The sequence below is a fragment of the Schistocerca piceifrons genome, unplaced genomic scaffold (genome assembly GCF_021461385.2).
Source record: "Schistocerca piceifrons isolate TAMUIC-IGC-003096 unplaced genomic scaffold, iqSchPice1.1 HiC_scaffold_2513, whole genome shotgun sequence".
In the NCBI taxonomy this organism is placed as follows: domain Eukaryota; kingdom Metazoa; phylum Arthropoda; class Insecta; order Orthoptera; family Acrididae; genus Schistocerca; species Schistocerca piceifrons.
This window is the reverse complement of record NW_025728458.1, coordinates 940,106-954,326: the sequence shown is the minus strand read 5'-3', so window position 1 is coordinate 954,326 and position 14,221 is coordinate 940,106. Positions and strand designations below refer to the sequence as shown.

Here is a 14,221-nt window from a genome sequence, read left to right as displayed (position 1 = left end):
TACTTCTGCCAGGACCCCGTCTCCTACCTTCCAAACTTTACAGAAGCTCTCCTGCGAAGTTCGAGTCTCGATCGGGAACACATTTTTAATGTGCCAGGAAGTTTCATATCAGCGCACACTCCGCTGCAGAGTGAAAATCTCATTTTGGAAACATCCCCCAGGCTGTGGCTAAGCCATGTCTCCGCAATATCATTTCTTTCAGGAGTGCTAGTTCTGCAAGGTTTGCAGGAGAGCTTCTGTAAAGTTTGGAAGGTAGGAGACGAGATACTGCAAGAAGTAAAGCTGTGAGGACCTGGCGTGAGTCGTGCTTGGGTAGCTCAGTTGGTAGAGCACTTGCCCGCGAAAGGCAAAGGTCCTGAGTTCGAGTCTCGGTCTGGCACACAGTTTTAATGTGCCAGGAAGTTTCATATCACGCACACTCCGCTGCAGAGTGAAAATCTCATTCTAGTATGTAGATTTACACGTCAAGTGTCACAATATAATATTCTCGAATTATTTGTGCAAGGATTAAACAATCTCCATGATAAACACATTTTAATAAAAGAAATCAATATCTTCATAAAAGTTCTCTTAAATATTATTGTATTATATGTAGTAAATTTTATTATATTTTTGTGTAGCATACATATCGATGAAATGCATACAATGTTTTAAATGAGATTGAGTCATATAGTCCCATACATGCAACGAATGTTGGTCATGTGTGAGCTGTGTGATCATGTCAGCCACCTCTCGAATAGTAACTGACTGTGTACTAATTAATGTACACATTTAAATATGAAGTCATATAAAATGACTTATCAGGGACATTCCGGTTAAAAGAAGTCAAACATGGACCTCTGTCCCAAGAAATGATAAAATATGTGTATTTGCCATGAACATGGAAGTGTACTGTCATCTCGATTGTTCGAGAATGATCTAATGATCACAACAATGTAGCAGACTCCTAAAGTTTTATACTGTATGAAGTTTACGTAACTGGATAAAATTTTGATCATGTTATTCAGTCATTGTAATCCGAAAATGTGTGCAAATGTACCAGACCTCTTTTCATGAAAGGTGTCGTTCGCATATAGACTGTGTGTAAGTACTATGGACATGTACTCACAGCAATCAGAAACTTGATCTGTGTCTTACAAGAACTGCACAAAAGTCTAGTGGACACTGATTTATTTAGCGAAAAATGTGAACAGTGATAAACTGTGATGAAGAAACCTTAAGAACACTCGTGTAGTGTCGAAGGACGCTATGGACGTTAAGTTCTGTTGCCAATATTAGCAGTTAAAAGGAACTCGTGACCTCTAATAATTCGATTCGGAGCGCCTTTGCAGGTAAAATATTATGTGACTCACTGTAGAGCCAGCCGCGCCGCACAGAAACAATGCAACGTTGGCTTGGCAGCGCGTCGCGAGAGAGAAAGAGTAATCACATCCTCCGAGTATACAGAAAGCACGCTGCGGACACGTGTGTGATTAACAGTGCCGTGACTGAAACGTGCATATTGTGATGAATTCCTAAATGAATCACTACATTGTATTGAACAGTGTCAAGATACAGGACAAAATTAATTCCATCCACAGGATGGTAAGAGTGTTTATCTTGTCACTGACACATGTACCCGTCTTGAACTGAATGACGAGGCACAAGAGAATCCAGAGCTGCTGCAGGGGTAGTTCCGGCCGGCAGCAGATCGCAATCACGACGCAGCCGGCGGCAGTCGACGCGACGCCGACGCTGCCAGGCAGTCACTACCTGACTGCGTTCCGACGGCTCGACGTGGAAGAAATTTTTGTCATGCACAAGAAATACACTAAAACTGTTAAAAAAACATCATAAAACTTCAATGTATTTCGCACATACGACAGAAACATAAATTCGTGTTCCAGTTTGTTCAATCTCAACTATGTCAAACCTGACTGTAAATAGTGGGTGAATGTATTGTCTTGAAGCCCCTTGGACGGTTTTGATCCCTGTTTTCCGATTCCAGCTAACCGGAATGAGGGGGGGAGGGGCGGGGGGGGGGGGTATAAGATAATCCAGGAAGTATCCGAAGCAAATTTCCGACGCAATACAGTCACGGAGGATCTTTTCTTTTTTTTTTTTTTTTTTTTTTTTTGTAATTGCTCAATTCAAAAACCATTTTCTGTGACAAGTTACATCGAAGTCAAATATTCGGATATTAAAAATAATGAATCTTCATGGATTACGTGGACTGATAAAAAAAGGGTGATAAGAAATAAACATGGTGAATCAACTATTTTTTTTTATCAGCCCAAGGGGCAATATAAAATCCACGATATATATATATATTTTTATTACGAGTGGAATATGAACGTGTGGATAATATTCATTCAATTATGTAATTATTTCTTAAAAAGATGATAATTATGTAAAACAGAGACAATATTTGTCTCACATTCTTTGTTAATCTATGTCATTCTTTTCTTTTCTTTTGTACCCTTTTGTCGTCTTCTTCTGATGTACATCGCCGACGCAAGACGCGAATCGATTTGAGGTCTGTTAAGTGAAAAACGTTTAAAGTAAAATTATTGTACTTTCATGTTCATTTGCCGGTAAAAACAAATAGAGCCAAATGCGTTAAAACTATTTACGATTAATTATTGAAAATTCACTTCCTCTTTTAATTATAATTTTGTATTAATTGTTTTATCATAGCTGCAAGAAGCGCAGCCATTGTTAGTTGCGATTATATAGCATCTTCGTCTGTACTTCTAGTAGAAAGTAGCATGGGTTTGCGTTAAACTAATTTGCAAAACAATTTAATAACTTTTTTGGTGACATCAATTTAAATAATTAACTATTTATTGCGAAAAGGAAAATCTTAATTAATAAAGAAATCCTATATCTTTTGTTGGCCGTCATCTTAACTTTTATTACAGTGGCAGATTTAAATTACTTGAAACTGCAAACAATATTCCGATGTGTAAGAAATAAATGTTACACCGCTGGTACTGAACTCTGTTTATAAAAGAAAAAAAATTAATCGAATCAGACTGCATTTTCTAAGAACAGTGCAGATGGTATTTATTGTTGAACAAGATTTCATTGCTGATGTATGAGGCCAAAATTAAACTACGGACGAATCAGGGAGAAAAATATTTTTTGGTAGCATACATCACTGTTGTGTGTAGGTGGTATTCTGTGGTTCCTTTTCATGATCACTTTGCTAAGAATAGTTAAATCCATCGAAGACAAAAAAAATTATAAATGCTCTGATGTACGATCTGTAATTTTAGTTATATGAACACAGCTACCAGTCAACATTATTACACTACGTCAGGTGGGATTCTTGTGCAATTTGAACAAAATAATTATCCGGGAGAAGTTGTAGTTTGAATAATGCATTATACATGTGTATAATATTGTCAGTATCATTTACAAAATCAAATCAATGCAACTGCTAAAAAAAAAAAAAAAAAAAAAAACAGAGTGAATTCAAACCGCAGAATACCATAGAGTATCGTATCATCCATATTCATTGCACTTGTCCATGTTGATGATACACAAAACTCGCCACAACGACTACGCGGAATCCTATAAATTCCAGCTTTTTCCTGCGCTTGGCGAGCTCCATGGCCGATTTTAGGTGATCCTGCATCTTCCGCGTGGCTGTCTTAATTACGGCGGCGATCCGCTTTTTCAAGATTTTTTTCTCTGCTGTCAGTCATATCCTTAATGAATGGCAACAAGACCCGATTTCACCGGCGCTCGAGCGTCGCTATGATTTCTACGCTGTGGTATTGTCGCCTTGGGCCGCGCGGGGTAGCCGCGTGGTTTCATACACCTTGCCACGGTTCTTGAGGACCCTCCGTCCGAGGTTCGAGTCCTCCCTAGGTCATGGGTGTTTGTGTGTGTTGTCCTTAGCGTAACCTAGTTTAAGTTAGATTAAGTAGTGTGTAAGCTTAGGGACCGATGACCTCACCAGTTTGATCTCGTAGGAACGTACGACAAATTTCCAAAATTTTTTCACCCTCTCTTCACCTCAGCGAACGAATAACCATTCTTGAGCAATGCATTGGCGAGATGTTTCAATTCTGCTTCAAGCAGCTCTGGTTGGCAAGTGGTCCTTGTTCTGTCCGCCAATGTTTTTATGATGCCTCGCTTTTGTTGTGGGTGGTGGTTCGAATCCCGGTGTAGGTAATGGTCTGCGTGCGTGGGTTTTCGGTGCGCCTTCTTTCTTGAAAACTAGCGCGTCAGGGAAATTTAATCTTCCTCCTCCTCGGTAAACTGAATCTTCTGGTTGATTCCGTTCAGATGTTTGTGAAAACGATCCAGTTGCTCCCTGCCATGCCGCCACAACACAAACGGATCATCCACGTAACCTAACCAGATATTCGGTTTCTTGTTCGCAGTTTCCAATGCCCGCTCCTCGAATTTTTCCACAGAGAAGTTCGCTATAACCGAGGTTAAGGGGCTCCCCATAACGACGCGATCCGTCTGTTCATAGGACTCCTCGTTCCATTTGAAGTACTTGGTTCTGAGGCAATATTTGAACTGTTCTGCGACATCGGGAGGAAAAATTGGATTCAGCTGTTGCAACACTTCATCGAGTGGAACGATAGTGAATAGCGACACCAAATCAAAACTAACCGATATGTCCTTCGGCTGTACCTCTATGCTGTTTAATTTACTGATAAAATGTGCCGAATTCTTGACATACGAATCCGATCGGCCCACATGTGGTCTTAATAATGTTGTCAAGAACTTTTCAGTCGAGTAGGTGGCCGAACCAGTAGGACTCACAATAGGCCACAGAGGAACACGTTCTTCGTGCAGATTCGGCAACCCGTAAAGACTCGATGCTCGCGCAACTGAATTGAACAGACTTTTCTGAACGCTGTGTTCGATAGAGGACATCTTTATCAACCACGTAACAGTTCTAAGAACTTTGTCAGTGGCGTCTTTACCTAGTTTCCTATATGCCTGCGGATCTAATAAGTCGTTAATCGTAATAGTCGGTGACATTCAAAACTAGCTCGGCATTTCCCTTGTCAGCGGCGAGAATGACAACACTATCGTCCTCATTCAGGCGTTTTACGGCTTTCCTCTCACCCACACTTAAAATTACTTTTTGGTGGCCTTGTGCGAGACAGTAGCTACTCTTACAGCTTCTATACGGATTTCTTCATCCGTGACCTTCTCCACACTACGAACGCCTGCTTCTACACTGGCTGTTATTTCTTCCGTGGGTACAACTTGCATGCTAATGGTAAAAAACAGTATTTAAAAGTTATTTGAACATTACGTGTAGAGATTAATTACAGAGCGATAAATTTACATAAAATGTGAATAAATATGATGAAGGTAGATGTAGAAGATGAATACATTACTGTAACAAAGACAATGTGCAGAGGACACAATTGTAGAATTAGAACACCATTGGGGAACTCTGAATACTTCGAAATAAGACAAGGACTTAAGCAAGGAAGTATCTCTAGCACTTTTTAATGTTGTGATAAAGGGAATGAATAGGGCAGTTATAGATACAGTAAAATAAAAAGACAAAAAGATGATTTTTTGCAGATGATATGGTAATACGGGGTGAAAAAGAGGTAGATGTACAGTTACAACTTGACACGTGGAAGGAAATAATGAAAAGGTATGGATTAAAAATAAATAAAGTAAGAGTGAAGTAATGGTATTTGGAAGAGAGAAAGGGATCAACGGAAATATTACCTTGAATGGAGAACCCCTCAAAGTGGTAGAAAGTTTCACTTATTTAGGGAATGAAATATCTAGGGATGGAAGAATAACTAACGAAATTAATAGGAGGTTACAGAAAGGAGGCAATTTCTTCCAAACAATAAAACACCTGATTTGGAATAAGGAAGTTTGAGAGAAAGCAAAACTCCTTATGCATAAGAATTATTACTTCCCCATTGTCACCTATGGTGGAGAAACGTGGACAATGACTGAAAGGGACTGGAGCAGACTGCAAGCAGGTGAAATGAAATTTCTCACAGCAGTTAAGGGAAAAACAAGAATGGACAGAGTAAGGAATGTAGAGATTAGAAAGGACCTTAAACACGAAAGTATGAGAGAAGAAACTGAAAAAAAGAGATTAAGATGGTATGGGCATGTTAAGAGGATGCATGGGCAGAGACTCCCCAAAATTATGGAAGAACTAAAGATGGGTGGGAAAAGACCTAGAGGGCGCCCAAGAACACGATGGAAAATGGGAGAATATCTGTAGAAAGGAGATGTGAGACCTGGCAGCAAGTGGGGGAAGAAAAGTGGTGGTGGGGGGACCGAGCCAAATGTAGAGGACTCGTCAGCACCCAGACCTGGCAGTAGCTGGAGCGGGATCCGGAAACAGATAGACAGACAGAGGAATAAATATTTAAATAGATGCTTAACCAACGAACCAGGTGGTACAGAGGGCACAGTAAGAGTAAGAAGACAAAGACATTAGATGATGAAGGTGTGAGCGATATTGTACTAAAGTGTTGCGAGTGACCCTCGTTCTCTGCACAAAGGACGCAGTGAAATGCACTGCAACATTACAGGAGTATACTAAAAGCTAAAAACTAAATTAAATTTTTTTAAAATACCAATGAACTTACCACACTGTATGGTTCTGAAGGTCACTCCCACCGAAGCATGGAGCTGCAGTTTGTAAGGAGATTACTGAGAAGCGGGGAGTTGTCCTACGGGCACGTAACGTCTCATTCATGTTCTGGAAACAGCAACTAACTATTAACGATGCTGCAGTGGTTACTCTGGGTTATGACACACCGGCAGATGACAACAGCATTGGTGTAATATATTGTGGTGAGATGAGGTAAGGAACGCCTTGGAGACTAATTCTGTATAACGGATTAAGTGCATGAGGGGAGTAGTCCTGTTGAAATAACTGGATGTTCTTTAAAGTATTCTGAGATTTGTTTTGAGTAGACATTCCGTGACACATACCACCTGCTGTGGGCCCTGTATGTCCATGCTGGAGGCACTTGAGATCGTTTGGAGCTTCTGAGGTGGATAGTGAGTTATGAATGTTGATCCTGCTGGAAATCAGAGTCCTGTTCATATTGCTGGGGCAACAGTGCAACAGTTTACATATATGCTGCACAGTGGTGTCTTCTGTAAAGTATTTCAGCAGAATTCTAGGTGTGGTACACAGCAACACGCTAACGTAATTTCGTCCATTTCAGTACTGCAAGGCGAGCTGAAGAAGGGCGTGGAAATCAGACCTGAATAGTGCGTGGTCGTGTTGAAAGTGGATGTTGTAACGTTCTTTTACGAAATGTAATGTTCTGTTAAAAAGTTATTGTCAATGTTCGTGTAGCACAAGAAATAATTAAGATGACTTATTCTCAATATCAGTGGTGAATGCAGTTGTAAGTGCAGAATACTCAGTTCTACTAACACCTAATGATGTTCTCTGATAGCCGGCCGGAGTGGCCGTGCGGTTCTAGGCGCTACAGTCTGGAGCCGCGTGACCCCTACGGTCGCAGGTTCGAATCCTGCCTCGGGCATGGATGTGTGTGATGTCCTTAGGTTAGGTTTAAGTAGCTCTAAGTTCTAGGGGACTGATGACCACAGCAGTTAAGTCCCATAGTGCTCAGAGCCATTTGAACAATTTTGTTCTCTGATACGAAAGGTTGCAAATTAGAAAGTGTAACACCATTAAAGCCACCTTAATGGAGCTTTGCTATTTTCAGTAAAAAGAAATGTACTTTTCTCCGACACCTTGGCCCCACACACTTTAGTTTCCTGAGGGCCTGTCGTTATAAGAATATTATGTTTCCCGTACCTCTCGTCGTTTGCAGTCGCGCAGAGCCGGTCTGCAACACGAGGCTGAAATGCTGTGATGAAGTGCACCAAAATCTTGACGGTTACGCGAAAGGCTTTGATTGTTGTGCGAGTAATGTCAATTTCTTTTCAACTGAGACTTTAAGTAGTCTAGCATGTTTGTGTTTAACGTATTAGACATGAAATGTAGCAAAGCTAAATGTCGCGCACATTAAAATCCGACCAGCATCATTGTTCATAAAGTTTATGTTCAAAAACAAAATGGTAACACATTTCGTGCACCCCCCCCCCCTCCCCACCCCCACCCCGAGCCGTCAGAATGGCGGGCCTGTCACATCCACGGAGATCAAAGGTTCTTTAGGTAATATCAGGTTCAATTCGGATAAAGTACTTCGATTGCTACATTGGCCTTTTGACATGTAACACACATTCTGCGTATTCAGAAAGTAGCAATACTTTGCCAGTTTCCTGGCACACTTTTCAACACCAAGGTGGCGCCAGGTATTGTGTGTATACCAGATGGCATTTCGAACTCGATCCTCCGGTATGCACACTCCCCACCTGCCTTTCTACTCGTCTGTACGGTGAAACAGTATGCACCCTTGAAGGAGAAAATGTTTACTTTACTGTCTCTGCGGACCATCCTTTAGCTTATCCCGTATACTTTTCCACATATCATCTTCCCCCTGCATTCTCGCCATGTGCTTGCTCATCTTTGTAAACTTCATTTCACGTGTCTCATCTTTCAACAGTAGTATTCTGAATTCTGTCAACTGTTCATCAAGTTCAGCAAACTTACGGCAAACGTGATAGTGCGTCCGCCATCGAGTTGTGATTTCCCTTCAAATACCTAATTTCAAAATCGTACTCTTGCAACAACAATGCCCGTCGAGTCAATCTCGCATGAAGCAACTTACAAGTTAATAACTAGCTCAATGCCTGGTGGTCGCAGAAAAACTTTTACTTGTCCGCCAAACACAGAGTAATGGAAGATCACACTGCCAGTGCCTCAAGTTCTGTCACTGAGTATGCTCTTTCACAATCAGACAGGACCCTACTTGCAAATCCAATGACCCTGATTTCGAATTGTGACCCCTGATTGTCTACTTGGAACAAGCAAGGCCCCAATCCCGAAACCGAGGCGTCAGTTGCAAGACAGAAATCCTCTTTCATGTTTGGTTGGTGCAATGGAGATGCATTGAGCAAATCCTCCCGTATCCTGTCAAATGCTTCTTTAAACTACTTTGTAAAGTGCCAGACTACTAATCCAGAACTATTTAATAGCTGGTTAGGCACAAAACGCCTAAAAAATGAGGCCAGCTGCAAAAACGCCTCTAACTGTTTCCGAGTTGTTGAATAAGGACACACTTTAATTACCTGTTACTTTTTTTCCATCCGGCACAATCCCTTGGGGTGAGATAATGTGACCCAAGAACTTAATCTCTTCTCTACCCAACTTTTACCTCTTTAAATTCGCCGTTTCACCTGCTCGTTTGAAGCTCTGTAAGATTCTTTGCATTAACTGAAGCTGTTCTTCCCATGTGCTAGTGGTAACAAATCGTCAACATAGAGTAAGTAAGTCTGGTTTCAACGCAGTGTCAAGTGCAGCTATAAAAACGCCTGCACTGACATTCAGGCCAAAAGGCAATACTGTAAACGGATAGCTTCGTCCTGCAAAAATGAGAGCTGTGAATTGTCTAGATCTTTCCACTAATAACACCTGCCAGTAGGACGATCGAAGGTCGCTCGTGGAAAGAAATTTCACTCCTTGAAATCTTTCAATTTGCTCCTCTAAGCTCTCTGGACAAGTACGTACACAATATAGTTTTATTAATATCCCAGGCATCCAGTACTAATCTTAAGCTGCCATCAGCCTTCTGAACCGGAAGCAAGGCGCTGTTATAAGGTGACAGTGAGGTGTCTATCAATCCCCCATTCTAACATCTTTTTTATTTGTTTCCAGACACCTTCTTTCTTTGAGTGAGCAACGGAAAATGTGGCGCGACGAAACGCTTTGTGCTCCTTGACCTGCATATTGTAGACGTCACCTTTTATGATGCCGGGAATCCCCGAAAATACAGGTGCATATTGTGTTAGAGGGTGTTTCAAATGCTGCTGTTGATTCGAGTTCAAACATTCTGACTCGTCAACTTTACTTTCAACTTCTCCTACGATGTCTTTTAATTCTTCACGAGTGTCCTCATGTATGTGGGGTGACCGACAAACGGTTCTCCTCCCTTTAAAAACATAATTTGCAGCTCCTCATCGGTTATGGCGAGACTCCCATATTACATCCCATCACCGACCGCGTTTTCAGCAACGTCCAGAGTTATTTGCCTTCCGTCACTGACGAAAGTTAGGGAAGCTCGGGCCAGGTCTATAATCGCGTACCTGTTGCGAACAAAATCCAGACCCAGGCTACATGTGACTGGGAGGTGCTTTACAGCCAGGAACAAGCATTTTATGACTTCATTTCCCACGGTTACCTCCGCCTGTACCTGAAACTTTATACTTTCATTTTTACCTTTCATCGCCCCGTGGATTGGACAATTCTGCACCAAAGACGTGGCAATGTTTTCACCGCAGCAATATATCCATACAGTTGCTCACTCATGACCGACATCGATGCACCAGTATCGATAATCACATTACCGATACATTGTTAATCGTCGCCCGAATCGCGGCTTGTACACACCTTACTTTTGACGAATTGCCTCTCCAGTTCCCTTGAGAGTTCGTTGTATGGTTGTCTGTGCCCTGATTCCGCCCCCACTTAACTTCCTATCCACCAAGCATGGGGGACTCACGCTGGTCGCTGAGCGTTTAACGGCCGTGTGCTCTTGCTGTTGCCCCGTCACGTGCTCTACTGTACGTACATTACCACTTGGCGCCGGTATGAAGTTTTGGCGCGTTCACCGCCCAAGCTGTTCCCGACGAAGTACTCGGTACATTCATAATGTTGACCGGTACGCTTCCCTGCGTGCGGTTATGCCATTGATCATTCTGTGTTTTCATATTTTTCGTCTGAAGTTATTTCATTATTGCGCTTCCTAGTATAATCTTGTTCGTCGCCTTTAAATTACTGTTTATTACCGTTTACACATTGAGCCTGATTCTGTGGACTATGAAAATTACTACCCTTGTTTTAGTTCCCATTTTTATAATTATTTCCGTTATTTGGTTCCCCATTCTTCCGTGAGCTTCCAAAACCTTTATCACTCTTGCTATTATTGTTGCTGGAGGCACTATTCGTTTCTCCGACTGCTTGTCTAGCGCCTTCCTGAATCAAATCCACGGAATCTATCACTGACATAAATTCTTCAAGGTCAGTATGCGGTACATTGATTAATTTTTCCCGCATAGCAATAGGCAACTTTGCCTTTAAGATTCGCAAGGCGTCTCGTGTAGAGACCGGTTCAGTCCAGCACCTTGTCATACTCAGGTACCTTTCGAAATATTTACGTAATGAACCTTCCTTAACGGCATACAACGCTGCATTATACACCTGTTTTCTTAGTCTTTCTTGAGTACTCAAGGACCAGAATTTATTAAGAAATTGCTTCCCGAATTCCTCAAAGGTATCGCACATTTCTGCAGCCTCCATAGTCCGGAGAGCAGTATCTCGTGTAATGTACGGTGCTACTAATTGTATCTTTTGTCTCTCTGGCCAGTAGCTCGGCATTACGTTTATAAAGTTTTTTACAAACACCACAGATTGTGTCGTTTTCTTGTCTTCATCAAAGGTTGGGAATTGTCGGTGTTTTAACGTCGACTCATCTAATTTCATGCTCGCAATCTCGCTGCTGCATCACCATCTCCTTCGTTTCTTTCGCAAAAGTTGCTATTTTGCTGCGGGGTAGGATTATGGTTGCCCTGCACGTTAACGATCGCTGCATTACCGTATCGAGTCTTGTTGTCAGGCTGTTCGCTGGAGCAACTATTCTCGCAGCTACACCTCGCCTCAGCTCGTGATAACTTCTCCACATTAAGGCCTTGCTTTGTGGAGGTTTGCACATTGTAGAGCTTCACGTTCCTTTTCTATTGATTCCAGTTTCCTGAGAAATTCACACACGAGGTTTACTATGAAACTCATTTGTGTTCGAGATTTACTAACAGTTCCGGCTTCCGATAAATCTGTGTTTCCGTCTTGCACATTCTAGAGCTCCACGCTCCCCTTCTACTGATTCCAGTTTCTAGAGAAATTCACACATGAGGTTTACAATGAAACTCATTTGTGTTGGAGATTTACTAGCAGTTCCGATTTCCGATAAATCTGCGTTTCCGTCTTTCACAACTATATTCTCGATACGCCCATCAGCTTCCCTAGAACGGACAACGGACTTGCGCGTCGGGTTCCCTACTTGTGGATTGGATATCTGATACATCGTTTTGCTGTGGTACATGCTCCAGTCCCTGCACCACACCATGCTCCGTGCCCTCTACGGTTTCACTTTCCGACATTACTACCTTCTTCGGTCGACCCATAGTAATCCTTAAATGGCTCTGAGCACAATGGGACTTCAGGTCATCAGTCCCCTAGAACTTAGAGCTACTCAAACCTAACTAACCTAAGGACCTCACCCATCCATGCCCGAGGCAGGATTCGAACCTGCGACCGTAGCGGTCTCGCGGTTCCAGACTGAAGAGCCTAGAACCTCTCGGCCACCATCGGCCGGCAGTTGTTGTTAAACTAGATGACTTCTCTTACATACAATGGGGTCACAGATATCGTCACACGGTACATATTCACTTTCCCCTTCAGTCTATTAACCACTGGGTTCCCTTCCAAAAGGTTACACACAGTAAAAAATGGAAAAAATGTCACTGAAGGTGCTACTCAAACTGCTTTCAAGCACACTAGTGTAATTTACATGTAAATGTTACTTAGCGTAGGTTACAGTTAATCCAAATTTTCATAAAGTTCGTGCCCCAGAGGAATATACTAGTCACTACATTAGCAAGCTGGAGCACTGAGAGAAATGTCCTCACCTTGGAAATGTTTCTGCCACTGGTCAGCTTATGGTCCAAGCTCAGTTTCTTTTCGACCAACTCAAACGTCTCTGTTCTCCTTCAGTTCACTCATACAATAGAGTTCTCGTTCAGTCCATGGAAAAGAATCGAGTGAAGTATTAAATATACGTATACATATACAAGTTATACAGTTTAATCACTATGTACTCTCAAGTTCACTTAAGTTTTCTATATTCGTTAAATATTCTTGGCACTCTATAGCAACAATTTGGCCACACGTTATGAGTGCCATTTGTACTAATATCAGACTGTATCAGGTTATTCTCAATGTTCGCTGGCTGCAGAAATAATTAAGATGACTTATTCTCAGTATCAATAGTAAATGTAGTTGTACTTGCAGAATACTCAATTATACTAACACCTAATGATGTTCTCTGATATGAAAGGTTGCAAATTAGAAAGTGTAATAACCATTAAAGCCACCTTAATGGAGCTTTGCTATTTTCAGTAAAAAGAAATGTACTTTTCTCCGACACCTTGGCCCCACACACTTTAGTTTTCTGGGGGCCTGTCGTTATTAGAGTATTGTGTTTCCCGTACCTCTCGTCGTTTGCAGTCGCGCAGAGCCGCTCTGCAACACGAGGCTGAAATGCTGTGACGAAGTGCACCAAAATCTTGACGGTTACGCGAAAGGCTTTGATTGTTGTGCGAGTAATGTCAATTTCTTTTCAACTGAGACTTTAAGCTGTCTAGCATGTTTGTGTTTAACGTGTTAGACATTAAATGTAGCAAAGCTAAATGTCGCGCACATTAAAATCCGACAAGCTTCATTGTTCTGTTAATGAGGCTTTCTGTGAGGTTCGCATTGAAATCTTGTTATAGAACTGGTTAACATTCTTTGAAAGCTGTTCTCTGTTTACATCTGAATTACAATTAGTTTTTGTGTTAGCCTGGACCAGTCAGCACGGATCGGGTCTGACACGATTCACTACATAAAAAATGTTTCTGCAATGAAATATTAATTCCCTTTCAAGCGAAACACTTAAGCAGATAATTCTCGTCGAGTGAGTTCCTATTTTTAAGCCGTGTGGCGTAATGAAAAACTTAAAATTATGTGATCGTCCGTAATGGCGTCTTTGAAACAAAATCAGCTCTGTATTTGACAACTGCAAATTATTATAATTATAGGATGCCTTTCCCTACACTACTGAAAGGAAAACACAAGTTTACACATTTGTTGAATTAATTACTATTATCATGACAATGCCTTTTCTTACAGTATTAGTAACAAACACACGAATCATCAATGGCGTCCTTCTACAATCAAGAACAGAACAAAGAGTAGTTAGTTTTTTCTCTTTCTTCCTCCTTAGAGGACTGTCTATTCCTTTTCATCTTTGTTCACTGATTATCCTTGAAATACATTTCGTATTAATACTAATTTTCATTGTTCTTTTTCTATATTATCTTACAATAT

At 41.4% G+C, this 14,221-nt stretch overlaps 1 long non-coding RNA gene across 1 annotated transcript in view; it reads right to left on the bottom strand.

Annotated features, from left to right (window-relative positions):
- The window catches only part of LOC124743712, a 68,626-nt gene extending 55,834 nt beyond the window's left edge, over positions 1-12,792 (bottom strand). Inside the window, exons 1-2 of the long non-coding RNA XR_007010516.1 lie at positions 12,763-12,792; positions 6,585-6,697 (exon numbers count right to left, since the gene is read on the bottom strand). This is a non-coding gene — a long non-coding RNA (uncharacterized LOC124743712). The remainder of the gene's footprint in view (positions 1-6,584; positions 6,698-12,762) is intronic.
- Between the last annotated feature and the right edge of the window lie 1,429 nt (positions 12,793-14,221).